The sequence below is a fragment of the Phyllopteryx taeniolatus genome, chromosome 1 (genome assembly GCF_024500385.1).
Source record: "Phyllopteryx taeniolatus isolate TA_2022b chromosome 1, UOR_Ptae_1.2, whole genome shotgun sequence".
Classification (NCBI taxonomy): Eukaryota; Metazoa; Chordata; class Actinopteri; order Syngnathiformes; family Syngnathidae; genus Phyllopteryx; species Phyllopteryx taeniolatus.
The window spans coordinates 41,743,147-41,759,589 of record NC_084502.1 but is presented as its reverse complement, the minus strand read 5'-3'; the positions used below and the strand labels follow the sequence as shown (position 1 = coordinate 41,759,589).

Here is a 16,443-nt window from a genome sequence, read left to right as displayed (position 1 = left end):
AAGTACATCGAATGAAATACAAACAATTGTATGCACATAAAATCTTGGTAGAGCGTTTTCAGGGTATTTTCCGACAGCTAAATACAGTATAAGCAGGCCATGGTTGCTAATATAATTAATAATGTTGCGTCAGCCACTCTGACATTTATTGGAGTATGCTGAACCCCTGAGTTCTGTTGATTTCTTCCAACTTGCTTTGCAGACAATGAGATCTAGACGCTTTAAAGTTTCGCCTCATTTGCATTGGTCTTTGCTCAGTTTTTTAACAACTTGTTTCTATATAAGAAACTGTATGCAACTTTATTGCTGGAAGACAAGTGCAATGATTTTTTATTTATTATTTAATCGCTAGCTCTGCCTCCTTGTAGTTATTTCACGGGACTTGTGGGTGAAACATGGGGGGTGGGGGAGGGGGAGGCAATTAATAATAATAAAAAAGGGGATATTTCATCACAGAATTTACTTCATTAATCTGCTCTATTGTGAAAATATAACGGAAAATTGACATCCTCCCCCCAAAATGTTTATATTTATAGTATTAATACTATAGTTTAAACCATATATATACCACAAACTAGGATCTCAAATTTTTTTCCAACTCTTAAAACCAATGCAGTACCCGTAAAAACAAATGACTTACAGCTAAGCTTGTAGGATACAACATAAGTAAACACCAACAATTATCACAACCGTATTTCAGTACTTTAATGAGAACTTTAAAATTGCGTTCTGTCACGGTTGCGTTTTCGTGGTGTTGGAAGGCAAGCCAAAATGTGGAGGAAGCAGGGAAGCAAGGCAAAAAAAATTTAATTTCCCCCCAAAAAGGCAAACAATGATCAAGGAGGTAATGCTAAATTAACAAAAGTCAAAAAATCTAAATAAAATTAACAAAGGAACAATGAGGGACTAATAACTCACCACTACAAGATGGGACCAGGAAACATGACTTGAGACAAGACTACGTTTGACATACGACAATGAACCGACAAGCACTTAAAGAAACCAGGGAACTACCGTACATACAAACAGCGAGGAGACAACGAGGAACACCTGGACAAGACACGAGTGGCTGGAGGGAGCTGATTGGTTGACACAAGGTAGAGGGTTGACAAGAACAGGTGGAGACAATACCCAAACAAGCACACAAGACATGAACAACATGGGACACAGGAAAACAGGAAACAAAACTCACCATAATCTAATCCAATCTAATCTACACAGACCCTGACAATTTTGTAGGGTATGAAGTAGTAAGATAAGGATGACTAATGTGATCACATTATTGATGACATTTATACACTTCATAAACTCTTAATTATGATCCATAGTGAAAGACAAATTGACTTGATAAGAGAGGAACATGAGGCATCCAGGGACTTGAAAGTAAGAGTTAATAATCACAGGATGTTCTGCATCATTTTAACTAGATTAGGCATGGACTCTATAATGGACTCATGGTAAACACTATACAGAAATGCATGCAGAATAAGTTTTTGCTCTCCACAAAATCATGGCCACAGCACTATGTGTGCAAAAGTCAGACAAGTGCTCTTTAAGACTTTATCGCTTGCGTCAGTACTGTGTGTATCAGCGTGTAAAAGAAGTGTCATCAATTGCTGGTTTGTGCTGACTGTAAAAGACTCCCACAGTCAACAATCTGTCATGTTGGCAACTACCATTCTGCTTTTCAGCTCACGTACGACACTCTGGGAGACTGTACAGGCTAACAATGCAATTAGTCGTTATCTTAATATTTGTCACTTCTGTGCCTTTGTTTACAGTTTTCATTTTAAATTTCTCTAAATGTGTGGGTTGGTTAGATTAGGCTGCAATTCTCCAGCCTGCCTTTGTACATGAGATCACACTCAACCTGGCAGACAGCCATCTCAGACTTGTATAAGTTCACATGTGTGTCTGTAAAATGTGTGGGTTATCAGAGGGCTCCTTCTTAAATGTGTTTGCCTGCCTCCTGGCTCTATGCTAAACCCCTGCATTGCAGCACTGCCAGTGGGATTTCAGTGTTCCTTTTTTTTCCCTCTAACCCATCGTCGTCACAATAGAGAGATTAAATTTGGGCCACATCCTTCCTGTTTGGAAGGCAACCACTAACGTGCACATTTCCTCGCACTCGTATGCAACGCTGCAGAGAATGCACAGCACCTGGCTCAACTCAACAAGCCCCACGAGTCCCCTGTGGTCGTCCCTTTACTCCCCACATGAGTCTCTTTCCCTGCCTGAGTGGGAGAAACTGTCACGGAGAGCCACGTGTCGTGGAGACAGACGCAGACAGAACCAGAGAAAGAGAAAAAGACAACACGGGGTCCTGATGGGCTCAAGTAATTCAAGTGCTGGCTGAGAAGCTGAACAGTAATCTTGGTGAAGAATGGAGAGGCCCTGTCATTTGGAGCATGGTGACTCCAAAGTTTCATTTAGAGAAACAGCACACATTAGCAGCATAAAAGTAAACGTAGGCAATCCAAATTTTTGTTATGTAGACAATAGCAATCCCTGACCATAAAAGGCGCAGCTGGGTGGGTGTGAGGTGTGAAAGTGTTCTCTTCAAATCTGCAGTAGATTGTGTTGAAGTCATCAGCTAGCCTTTTATTGTTCTCTGCTTGGGGGGGGTGGTCGCTTGTAGTTGGTTAGCGATTGTAATCCACGTCAGATTGATTTAGAGTCGTTAGCTGTAAACTGTTTTTCTAGCTTTACCGCATAATGTCTCTTTGCGACGTTAATTTCTTTAGTCAGCTGGTCTCTAGCGCAGTTATACAGGGCTCTATCCCCACTTCCATAGGCGTCCTCTTTAGCCTTGCGAAGTTGCTTAACTTTGGCAGTGAACCACGGCTTGTTATTGAACGTGCAAAATTAAATTGTTAGTACACACACATCCTCACAGAAATGTATATAGGATGTAACATTGTCCTTATTTTCATCCAGGCTGCCAGTTGAAGTTTCAAAGACCCTCCAATCTGGGCAGTCTAAACAGTCTTGAAGTTCTAACTTTGCTTCATAGGTCCACTTCTTCACTGTATTCACCACCGGCTTCGCACATTTAAGTTTTTGTCTGTATGTTGGTATTAAGTGAATTATGCAGTGATCAGAGCTTTGCGGGTATAGCACAGTATGCCTCATTTAGCGTGGTGTAGCAGTGGTGTAGAATGTTGTTTTCCCTGATAGGACAGTCTATGTGTTGCTTGTATTTAGGGAGTTCGTGCTTGAGTTTAGCTTTGTTAAAGGCCCCAAGAATAATGAGGGATGAATCTGGGTGCTTTTTTTCAGGTTCGTTTACTTGTTCAGCGAGTGTTAGTAGTGCGGCATTCGTGTTAGCTTAAGGAGGAATGTAGACACCCGCGAGTATGAAGTATGAAGTGAACTTGTGCGGCAAGTAGAATGACTTACAGTTCAAAAACAGCGACTCCAAGTCAGTGTGTGCTGAGGTCCGTGACGTCGGTACACCATTTTTCGTTGATATATGCCTTTTGTTTTCCCTGATAACTGCGTGACGCGGTCTGCCCGGTGCTGTTGGAAGCCCGGAAGCATTACGGCGCCATCGCACCTGCCCCACCGATAAGTCACTCAGAGAAAACACTGAGCGGTTATGTGAAAGTTGGAGAAAGTAAGTCTGGGGTGAACTCCCTAATGTTAAGTCTTCCCTTGTGTAAGTGAGTCGCATAATGTCTCTAAAAATGAACGGAAAACACAAAAACATACAAAGTACTAAAGAGCACATAACCGAGGCAACCACACGGTTAGGCGTAAAAATCAGTGGCATAAAAATCAGTGATTAAAAAACATCAACGATACTATCGTTCGTCATGATAGTTTTTTGGAAAATATATAGTACTAAAACATTTGCTATCATGACAGGCTTAAACACATACTGTATAATATACTGAGAGTATAACCCCAATGGATAACACAAAAATATTGTACAAACAGTATAAAAATAGATTAATAACTGTCATAAAAATCTGCAATATAGCGGAACTACAAAGCAAGAACCGTGATATAGCGGAGGATTACTGTATCTGTATTCCGTGATGATAAGTTGCAGGGACTCACTGTTACCGGGTTGGGACTCATTGTTTCCATGACATGTGCATCGTGGAACTCACATAGTCTCAAGTATAAAATGATCTATGGCAATATAACGGATATCAGATATAAGTGACCGTCGGGACTGAACAACGTGTCGAAAAATAGTTTACATTTGTCACTTAAACTGCCGTTGACGAAGTCTGTTAGTTCCAAAATTGCCCACTGTTGTTTACTGGTGCTGTGGCGCAATGCAGGCAGAGAATGGGAATTACATATTTCCAGGTCACAGATATACAATATGACTAGATCCAACAATAACACTTCCCTCCCGTGCCTATGTGGCAGCCATGTTGAATGTGGCCCATTTCCAGGCCATGCATTTGACATGGCGGCCATGGTGATGATGATTCTATCAATTGTCAATTGTGCATACAGCGCAGTGCAGAGAGAGAGAGAGAGAGAGAGAGAGAGAGAGAGAGAGGGAGAGAGAGAGAGAGAGAGAGAGCGGCATGGCAGCGTTTTTTACTCTGAGGAATAGGAAACAAGTCTCTAGACTCTGGAACACGCTATATTTGGTACAGGTTTTTTTTGTTTCTGTTTAGCCGTGCAACTATCGTAACAGATTTGGAACTCGGAAGCACACTAATTCCTTGCGGCTCTTTAAAGCAACCTCGATTCGCCTATAATGACTACATCAACAATGTCACCATCAAGCACATCGGCATGGTAAGGTTGGATAAAATTTAAAACCTTTCAAACATTTTCAAGTTTAAATATTTTTTAATATACATAATTACTGCAATGTTCTGGGTATTTTAGACCACGAAAAAACTTACAAAACAATAATTGTGTACTGTATAGTAATTTGGGTGCATTCGGCCTCAAAAAAAGTGCTTCACTATAACTATAACAGACGAGCCCTCATCCCTATTAGTCCGTTATATTGATGTTCCACTGTACAGTGATTTGCAAATCCTTTTCAACCTATATTCAATTGAATACACTACAAAGACAAGATAATGTTCCAACTGATTAACGTTTTTTTTTGTTTGTTGTTGCAAATATTCACGCATTGAAGTTAATGCCTAATTGGGGCATGTTTACCACTGTGTTACATCACTTTTCCTTTTAACAACACTCCATAAGCATTTGGGAACTGTGGACACTAAGTGCTGAAGCTTTGTAGGTCGAATTATTTCCCATTCTTGCTTGATTTAGAACTTCAGTAACTCATCAGTCTGGTTCTCTGTTCATATTTTGTGCTTCATAATGCGCCACACATATTCAATGGAACACAGGTGTGGACTGCTGTCAAGCAGTCTTGTACTCGCACTCTCTTACTATGAAGCCATGCTGTTGCAACGCGTGCTGAATGTGGTTTTGGCATTGTCTTGCTGAAATAAGCAGGACATCCCTGAAAAAGACATTGCTTGGATGTATCAGCTTTAATGATGCCTTGTCAGATGTGCAAGTTACCCATGGGCACCAACACACCCCCTTATCATTACAGATGCTGGCTTTTGAACTTTGCACTGATAACATGCTGGGTGGCCCTTTTCATCTTTGACCCAAAGGACATGACGTCCATGATTTAAAAACAAAACGCTGTGAAACGTGGACTCTTCAGACCACAGCACACTTTTCCGCTTTGTGTCAGTCCATCTCTGATGAGCTCGGGCCCACATAAGCCAGCGTCGTTTCCGGGTGTTGTTGATATATGGCTTTCGCTTTGCATGGCAGAGTTTTAACTTGCATTTGTAGATTTAGCACCAAACTGTGTTAACTGACAATGGTTTTCTGACGTGTTCCTGAGCTCACGTGGCAACATCCTTTACACAATGATGCCGGGTTTTAATGCAGTGCTGCCTGAGGGATCGAAGGTCATGGGCATTCACTGTTGGTTTTTGGCCTTGCCGCTTATATGCAGAGATTTCTCCAGATTCTCTGAATCTTTTGATGATATTATGGACAGTAGATGATGAAATCCCTGAATTCCTTGCAATTGTCCATACATCCATCAATCCATCAATTTTCAACACTGCTTATCCTGGTTAGGGTCGCGGGGTGCTGGAGCCTATCCCAGCTGACTTTGGACGAAAGGCGGACTACACCCTGAACTGGTCGCCAGTCGGTTGCAGGGCACATATAGACGCGGACAACCATTTGCACTCACATTCACACCGTCACTAAGTGGGAACTGAACCCATGCTGCCCGCACCAAAGTCAGGCGAGTGTACCACTACACCATCAGTGATCTTCTTGCAATTGTTGATTGAGAAAGTGCGATTTCTCATTGAGAAACGTTGCTGTTAAACTGTTGGACTATTTGCTCATGCAATTCCATCCTTTCTTGGGAACAACTGAGCCTTTCGGGGATGCTTCTTTTACACCCAATCATGACAATCACCTGTTTCCAATAACATTTTTCACCTATGGAATGTTCCAGACGGGTGTTATTTGAGGATTCTTCGATTTCCCCAGTCTTTTGTTGCCCCTGTCTCAGCTTTTTTGGAACGTGTTACAGGCATCCAATTCAAAATGAGAGAATATTTGCAAAAAAAACCAACAACAAAAAACCAACAACAACAAAAACAATAACGTTAATCAGTACTTTACTAGGACTTTACTAGTACTGTACTTTACAGTACTTTTTGAACATTAAAAATCTTTCTCATTATCTTTGAATATACTGTAGGTTGAAAAGGATTTGCAAATCTTTGTATTCTGTTTTTGCTCGTGTTTCACACAGTGTCCAAACTAAATTGGAATTGGGGTTTGTAATTAATTGGTACCAATCAAGCGATAGATGGAATTTGGCCAGTGTCCCTTTCAGTAAAAAAACTTTAGGACCAGCTAATGATACATAGGGCTCTTTGTGGAATACTATACCAGCCATTTTTTAAAAATCTCTGAATGTAGAATTATCATTATTTATGAAGTAAAATAATCTAAATAAAATAATTTTTGTGGCTATGACTAATATTATTGCATTTGCAAAGGAAATAAATACTCAACAATGGAAACTCCCTCCCTGAAATAGTGAGAAATGCTCTCCACAGTAACAATATCTATGACGTTTGTGCTAACCTAACACGAAACATGTCCTGGCTGGTCCATCAGTTTTATAGACAACCGGCCATGGAATCAAATAAAAACAAAGAAAATAAATAAAAATAGAATTTACCATTATGCTGAATCATTTAGTTGTTGTAATTAGTGCGTGCCCTGCGCTTGATTCTCTTCAACAAACCTGTCCCATCTTTGGGTAATGAGAGGCAATGACACCCGAAGTGTATTACTTACTGTATGTCCAGTCTACTCAGTAATTTTGTTTTGGCTGTCTCATTGAAGAAGATCCTGTTTCACAGAGGGTGCCATGGCAATGACTGAGCCGCTATCTCTAAAATATGATGTGATTGTGTACATAATGGGCTAAAAATGCACACAGGTGATAGTTTCATTTATCATGCATGTCATAGGTGTGTGTTCCGATTGTTGTCTTACCCCTGTCTCATACACACCTGCTCCTGAGAGCATCTTCACCACCTGTGCCTCGTTCACCCTAATTACCACTTGCATTTAACCTCGTGCCTCATTCTTTCTAGTCGCCAGTTCGTTGTACCTTGTCATCGCGTTCCAGCATTCCTTGTTTCCACGTCACAGACTCACACTAAGACGAGACCCTGTTCCGATTATCGACCTCGCCTTTTTGCCTCACGTTTTTGGATACTGTTGCCTTTTTTGGATTGCCGTCCTGTGTACCAACCTCTGCTCGTTGATTAAACCTCTCTCTTTTTGAAACTGTCAATTTGTTTTGGAGTCGTGCATTTTTGGGTCCTATCCTCTGTTCCGTTCATGACAGAACGAACTGGCCATAACATGGACCCAGCAGACTCAGACCCGGTGCGCAAAGCCCTTCAAGGGCAAGGTCAACGCCTAGCAGGATGAGGAGCTTGCTGCCCTCCACCTTCATCTAGCGGGACTATCAGAACATCAGGACAATATAATGAGACAGGTGGACTCACAGTTTGAAGTTCTTATGAAAATGATTCAGAAGAAGGAACCAGTTGGCACCCGATACCGCCACGGTACCAAAGTTTCCATGTGAAGCAGTTACCATGCAGCCACCTGCCACCTCCGCTGCTGTCTGCCCACAACTCTCTCGACCGGAGAGGTTCTCTGGAGATTCTGGGAATATTAAGCCGTTCATCACGCAGTACGAACTCCACTTTGAGCTGCAGGCAGCTGCCTTCCCCACCGAGCGGCCAAAAATCGCTTTCGTCATTTCCTACCTGACTGGTCGTGCGGAGGCGTGGACTACTGCTGAATGGAGCCGCAATTCTGCTGCGTGTCATTTGTGGGCTTTTTTCGTAAAGACTATGGAGCAAATTTTTCTGTTTTCCACACCAGATCGTGAGGCAGCTCGCTCCCTTGTCACCTTACACCAAGGCAAGCGCAGGGTTTCAGATTGCGCGATTGAGTTTCGCATTCTAGCAGCTGAGAGTCAGTGGAATAATCGGGAATTACTCGATGCATTTTTTTCAAGGACTATCCCCCGCCGTCAAGGATCATTTGGTCCCGCTAGACCTGCCGACCGACTTGGACACTCTCATCGCTCTCGCCGTAAAAAATTGACAAGAGGCTTTTGGATCACGAGCTGGACGGAGTTCGGGGGAGTGCTGCGACACCACGCACTTGGAGGACGAGCCTCGGTGACCAGCCAAACCAAGGCAGATCCCCTGTTTCCAGTCTCAATCCACTGTCTAGCGTCACCACAGATGAACCCATGCAACTGGGCAGGTTCCGTCTCAACGCCGGCTGAGGGGAGGGGGGTGCTTCTACTGCGGGCAGTTGTGTCATTCCGTGAGCAACTGTCACGTCAAGGTTGCCGGTGCCGGTAGCAAGGGCACGGGAGCGGTGAGTCTAAATTTCATTAAGGAAGATCCTACCCGGGTTCTTCCTAAAGTGACACTATGCTCTCCTGATCAAGAAATTCATACACCTGTATTAATAGACTCTGGTTCTGACACAAACTTACTCAACTCCCTCCTCGTTAGACGGATGCACCTGAGAACCTTTCAAATAAAACGCCACCGCATTACCTATGTTGCAGATGGCAGTTTTATGGGCAAGATCACTCACCGCACCCAAACACTCACATTGACATTTCCTGATTCCCACTCGGAACAAATTAGTTTTCATGTTTTGATGCCATGAATCATGACCGTTTTTTAGGGAACCCATGGTTGAAATTACATAACCCCCACATTGAATGGTCCTCTGGCCAGGTTATGTCATGGGGCAGCAATTGTGCCCAGAACTGTTTCAAGCCTCCATGTGATGTTCAGGGCTATCTTTCAAATGACAATCCACAGACCCCATCTGGGGATCCAGATTTATCTCAAGTGCCCACCTGTTACCAGGACATTAAAGACGTTTTTTCCAAGTCCAAGGCCAAATCCCTTCCACCCCACAGACCTTATGACTGTGCTGTTGACTTGCTGCCTGGAACCACACCCCCATGAGGGAGGTTATTCTCTCTTTCAGGGCCGGAACACAAGGCTATGAAGGAGTAAGTGGATGAATCACTGGCAGCCGGGATTATTCGCCCATCTTCATCCCCTGCGGGAGCCAGATTTTTCTTTGTGGACAAGAAGGACAAGACTCTTCGACCCTGTAGCGATTACCAGGGTCTCAACGACATAACTGTGAAAAACAGGTACCCGCTTCCTCTCATCTCCACCACCTTTGAGTTCCTGGAGGGAGCCAATGTTTTCACCAAACTAGACTTAAGAAATGCATATCATCGAGTCAGGATAAGGGAGGGGTATGAATGGAAAACAGCATTCAACACAACAACGGGACATTATGAGTATTTGGTAATGACTTTTGGACTAACTAACGCTCCAGCTGTTTTCCAGAACTTTGTCAATGATGTCTTACGTGACATGTTGAATGTGTATGTTTTTGTATATTTGGATGATATTTTGATATTCTCCCCGGATGAGGAGACTCACATCATTCATATCCGCTCTCTGTTGCAGCAGTTACTGCAGAAAGAACTATATGTTAAGGCTGAGAAATGTGAGTTTCACAAGACGTCCGTTTCTTTTCTGGGGTTCGTGCAGGCTCTAGGTGAAATCAAAATGGACCCTTGCAAAGTTGATGCCGTGACTAATTGGCCCACTCCCACATCACGCAAAGACGTACAAAGGTTCTTCGGGTTCGCTAATTTCTACAGAAAGTTCATGAGAAATTTCAGTTCTATCGCCTTGCCTTTGCATGATCTTACCTCGCCACACAGACCTTTCGTATGGAACCCCCTTTGTCAGGCAGCTTTTCAAAAATGTAAATCGAGCTTCACCTCTGCTCCCATCCTCACTTAGCCAGATATCAAACAGCAGTTTGTGGAAAAGTTGATACGTCTGATGCCGGTATAGGACCAGTGCTCTCCCAGAAATGTCTCAAGGATGGTAAGTTGCATCCTTGTGCTTATCTCTCCAAAAGAACTGAGCCCAGCCGAGAGAAATTATGACATTGGTGACCGTGAACTGCTGGCAGTCAAGCTGACTTTGGTGGAGTGGAGGCACTGGCTAGATGGGGCACATTTTAGTATGGACAGATCACAAGAACCTGGAATATCTTAAAACTGCTAAGAGATTAAATGCAAGGCAGGCTAGATGGGCTCTATTCTTCACTAGATTCAATTTCACGTTATCCTACCGACCTGGTTCTAAAAATGGTAAGCCAGATGCTTTATCGCGGATTTTCTGCGCAGAGAATTCTTTATCCAACACTAAAACCATTTTTCCCAAGTCATGTTTTGTTTCTGCTTTTGTTTGGGACATTGAGACTGTGGTAAAGGAGGCTCTGAAGAACACTCTTAGCCCTGAAAATTGCCCTGAAAACAGGCTTTATGTGGTTCCGACCTTAAGGGGAAGAGTCATCCACTCGGCTCACACTAACCGGACCGTATCTCACCCAGGCATTGCCAAAACGCAATCTGTGGTCGAACAGCGCTTTTGGTGGCCTAATGTTAGAAGGGATGTTATCGATTACGTCAATGCTTGCCAGGTATGTGCTGCTAACAAGTCCTCTCGTAAACGTCCTTCTGTGGAGTTGCGACCCCTGCCAATACCACCACGTCCTTGGTCAGACATTTCCGTAGACTTTGTGACAGGATTGCCGGCCTCTAAAGGAAATACCACCATTCTCACAGTTGTGGACAGGTTCTCTAAGATGGCACACTTCATTGCACTCCCGAAACTCCCCTCAGCTCAAGACACTGCCGAGTTAATGATACACCAGGTATTCAAGTTCAATGGTTTCCCCAAGAATGTGCTATCCGATAGGGGTCCCCAATTCATTTAGCAATTTTTGACCTTTGGATTAAAAAAGAATACACCACTCATTCTCATTGTCGGCGTGCTGCAGTGTGAAGGAGCCTCAAAACTGCTTTCACAGCTGACGCTCAACTGGATGCAAACGACTCAGGCTGACATTTTCATAGGGTTTGTCTGGAGGACTTTGGGTATTTCACGTGCAGGAGCCACACCTGTCGTCAGTCTGTATGGTGGTGTTATGTAAGATAACCTCTATAAAAAAGACAAATCCATAGGAACCGTGCTTAGTATTTTCAACAGTCTTGCTTTCAGCCTCAGCAGGTTCCCCTGATGATCATTGCCATTCATTTCTACTGTCATTTTATCTACTCGCAGACTATTGCTAATAGTGTTCACTATCAGAGATGATGCTGCAATATCAAACAACAATGCCCCTGAATGCTTCTCTCTATCCCACTAATGCTCTATAAATAGCTTGTTGTGTAGTTTTTCTTCCACAACCTCCAGTGATCACAGTAAAGTTTTCATGCATCTGCAGTTCTGCCTAAAGCTAATTTGTTTCCATCTTACGTTGCTCTGTCTCTCTCTTACACAATAGTCCCATTTTGGAACGTCTATTTCCTGTTTCTTTTTAGATGTTTGGTTTTGTATGTCTTCTTGTTGAAATAATTCACTTTACCTGGTTTTGCCAGTCCCACCTTTTTTTTCTGTTACAGCTATACACTATGCTTTAATGCGCTCCTTGGGTTGGTCATGTTTTTCATTATTTTTTGGATCACTCCATTTTCAATTGTCCGTGGTACACTTTGGTATCAAAGAAACACAACCGACGAAACAGATTAACATTTTTCTGACAATTGGTAGTTGTTAATGGTGTAACAGATTCATCCTCTTGGGATGCACAAATTGAAGTTACTTATCTACCCCCTTGGATGTTTTTCAAGTGACAATTACAATAAGGCAATTAAGTCCATTGAGTCATGAAATTGATGCTTTACCAATGTAAAAAAATAGGGCCAAGTTTCTACAGAGGAACAGTTGAATTGGGCTCTTCATAAAAAAATATTTCCCCTCCAGTCAGCAAACACATTTAAGACCACTGTAGATAGCCTCTGGGCACTTTGAAATTATGAGCTTTAAAGGATACAACATGCTGTAATATAGTGGTCTGGTGAGCTATTGTTGAAGGAATGTGTACAAAAGTCATGCTCAAAGAGTTAAAAATACATATTAAACATACGTTAAAGCGTCATTGAAGCGTCATTATCGTTAACACTTTCTATGCGACATGTTGACATTTTAAAAATATTGTTCCTTTTAATCCTGCAGTAAATTTGAGAGCATGTCACTCACTGGAGGAAACCAAATTGAAATAAATTATTATTATTATTATTATTATTATTATTATTATTGGTGGCACGGTGGACGACTGGTTAGAGCGTCAGCCTCACAGTTCTGAGGACCTGGGTTCAATCCCCGGCCCCGCCTGTGTGGAGTTTGCATGTTCTCCCCGTGCCCGCGTGGGTTTTCTCCGGGCACTCCGGTTTCCTCCCACATCCCAAAAACATGCATTAATTGGAGACTCTAAATTGTCCGTAGGCATGACTGTGAGTGCGAATGGTTGTTTGTTTCTATGTGCCCAGCGATTGGCTGGCAACCAGTTCAGGGTGTACCCCGCCTCCTGACAGCTGGGATAGGCTCCAGCATGCCCGCGACCCTAGTGAGGAGAAGCGGCTCAGAAAATGGATGGATGGATGGATTATTATTATTATTTTTTTTATTACTTTGCTCAAGATCTCATTCTATCATTTTGGCCATAAAGCATTTACAGGTATTTTGATATACGGAAAGAACAACACAGGTTTTAAAAGATGTTTGTAATATGTTAGTTCACAGATGTTTTTCTGTGGAATACATGGACGTCCTCTATTTGCTGTGGATAGATAGGGACTGAGCCCGACCGCTTGCAGCTAACCATACACATACACAATGTACAGTACCTGTACATATAGTACATGTCAGCAATGTCTGACAATGACGATGATGAATAATTGCAGTGCTGTGAAAAAATATTGCCCCCTTCTCTAACTCTTATATTTTTGCATGGTTTCCCCACTTTAATGTTTAAGATCATCAAACAAATGTAAATATCAGACAAATATAACCCAAGCGAACTTAAAATGCTGGTTTAAATGTTGATTTCATTTATTAAGGAAAAAAGAGCTATTCAAAGTTACCTGGCAGTGTGTGGAAAAAGTAATTACCCCCCTTCTTAAATCATGAATTAAATGTGGCTAATCACAATTCTTGGTTAATTTTCACAGATCACACCCAAGCCTAATTACCTCCAGACCTGTTCAATCAAGAAACCATTTAAACAGAATCTGTCCTGACAAAAGATCTAAAAAAGCTGCTACAAAATGACATGATCCAAACAAAGTCCAGAACAGTCAAGAAATAAAGTAATTGACATCTATCAGTCTGGAAAGGGTTACAAAAGCCATTTCTAAAGCCTTAGGATTCCAGCGAACCATAGGGAGAACCATTATCCTCACATGGAGAAAATAGGACAATGCAGGACAGGACGTGACAGGGACAGGAGGGGAAGTGAGCAAGACACTGGACCTGGCTATGCAACTGGAGTGTAGTGAGAGTGGCTATGTGAATTCTAAACATCGATAGAAATAGTGTGCAAGTTGGGAGATATACAGAGAAGCTTGATTCGATCAATATTTTATTAATGGAAGATATTGAAAACGGGAATTATCGATTTTATTTTTTCGCTAGCCCGCAAGATTTCGTTGCTGCAGCTCTTGTTGTGCCGAGACAACAGGGAGGACATGCTAGTGACTAGCGAGCAAGAAATAGTCCCAAAAAAGGTATGTAACGTCTATCATTTGGAAACAACAGTAGTCTGCAAAATATGTTTGAAAGATATTGTGAAACAGGTATATAAGGTGTGTAAAATCACCTGAAGATGAAGCGCATTATTGAGTGCGTGCTTGGAATAATGTATGTACGCGAAAGAGTGCCGCTCCTGTAGCGTAAACAAAACAACGCCGCGGGCTGCACAGCGGCATGGTGGCAGTTAAAGCACTAGTGTATTTGTGTTTGCTGTTTTAATGAATTATGTTTAATTAATAGTTAATTAACATGAATTAATAACTAGACCTCAATTTCTGGAGAAATTGTGTATGAATGCTGAAATGCTGAATGAAGTAATTTGGAATGGTATTGAATGATATAGAAGGATGTTGAATAATATAAAATGATATGGAGTAATGTGGAATGTTATTGAATGATATGGAATGAAGTAAAATGAGCTGAACAGTTTGAAGTTAGAATAGTTTGACTTGATCAAGAAATGTCAAAGCAGGAGGGAATATTGTAGAATATGTCTTAATATGGGAAAAATGTGGTCAAATGTGAAATGTAGGTCAAAAGGTGGAATTTGGGTAATGTGAGAATGTGGGTAATATGAGAAATATGTCGTAGTTGGAATGGTTTGAATGAGGAAAGAAATATTGAAGCAGAAGGGAATAATATAGAATTAGTCTTAATGTGGGGGGAAGGGGGTATTTTATATGGGGAATGTGGAAAATATTTTGTTATTTGAATGGGTTGAATTGGTCAAGAAATGTGGAAGAAGGAGGGAAAAATGTAAAATTTGTCTTAATGTAGGAAAAATGTGGATATTTTTAAGTGGAAAATGTGAACTCTGGGTGAAAACTGGAATTTATATAATATGGGAATTTGGGTAATGTGGAAAATATTTTGTAGTTGGAACAGTTCAAATTGGTCAAGAAATGTTGAAGGAGGAAGGAATAACGTAGAATTTACGAATGTGGTATGTATGCATTGTTGTTCATTCATTCATTTCCCATTACGCCTATCCTCACTAGCGTCACGGGTGTGCTGGAGCCTATCCCAGCTATCTTTGGGCAAAATGCGGGGTTATGTATTGCTGTATTATTATATGATATTATATACCGGTATATTGAGATTGCTGGTCATATAATTAAAATATCATGAGAAAGTTGATTTATTTCAGTAATTCCATTCAAAAAGTGAAACTTGTATAAAATATACATTCATTACACACAGACTGACATATTTCAAGTGTTTATTTATTTTAATGTTAATGATTATCGCTGGCAACTAATGAAAACCCCAAAATTGAGTATCTCATCAAATTTGAATATTGTGGAGAGGTGCAATATTGAAGACACCTGGTGCCACATTCTAATCAGCTACTTAACTCAAAACTCACCCTTTAAATGGTCTCTCTATGGTCTAGTACTGTAGGCCACACAATCATGGCGAAGACTGCTGACCTGACAGTTGTCCAAAAGACGACCATTGACACCTTGCACAAGGAGGGCAAGACACAAAAGGTCATTGCTCAAGAGGCTGGCTGTTCACAGAGCTCTGTGTCCAAGCACATTAATAGAGAGGTGAAGGGAAGGAAAAGGGATAACTGCACCCTGGAGAGGATTGTGAAACAAAACCCATTCAAAAATGTGGGGGAGATTCACAAAGAGTGGACTGCAGTAGGAGTCAGTGCTTCAAGAACCACCACGCACAGACGTATGTAAGACATGGGTTCCAGCTGTGGCATTCCTTGTATCAAGGCACTCTTGAACAAGAGACGGCGTCAGAAGCGTCTCGGCTGAGCTGAAGACAAAAAGAGCTGGACTGCTGGTCTAGTTATGTTCTCTGATGAAAGTCAATTTTGTATGTCCTTTGGAAAGCAAGGTCCCAGAGTCTGGAGGAAGAGAGGAGAGGCACAGAATCCACGTTGCTTGAGGCCGAGTGTAAGGTTTCCACAGTCAGTGATGGTTTGGGGTGCCATGACATGTGCTGGTGTTGGTCCACTGTGTTTCCTTAGGTCCAAGGTCAATGCAGCCGTCTACCAGGAAGTTTTAGAGCACTTCATGCCTCCTGCTGCTGACCAACTTTATGGAGATGCAGATTTCATTTTTCAGCAGGGCTTGGCACCTGCACACAATGCCAAAGCTACCAGTACCTGGTTTAAGGACCATGGTATCCATGTTCTTGATTG

The 16,443-nt window shown here is 42.0% G+C and overlaps 1 protein-coding gene across 4 annotated transcripts in view; it reads left to right on the top strand.

Annotated features, from left to right (window-relative positions):
* Positions 1–16,443, top strand: part of syt2a (synaptotagmin IIa) — a 97,184-nt gene that overhangs the window by 15,358 nt on the left and 65,383 nt on the right. Inside the window, exon 1 of one of the 4 annotated variants that reach the window (XM_061796155.1) lies at positions 14,198–14,260. The exons of the other annotated variants lie outside the window; for them this stretch is intronic. The gene's annotated coding sequence lies outside the window, so the exon portion shown is untranslated. Of the gene's footprint in view, positions 1–14,197; positions 14,261–16,443 lie in introns of those variants that run through there. 4 annotated transcript variants of the gene reach the window in all.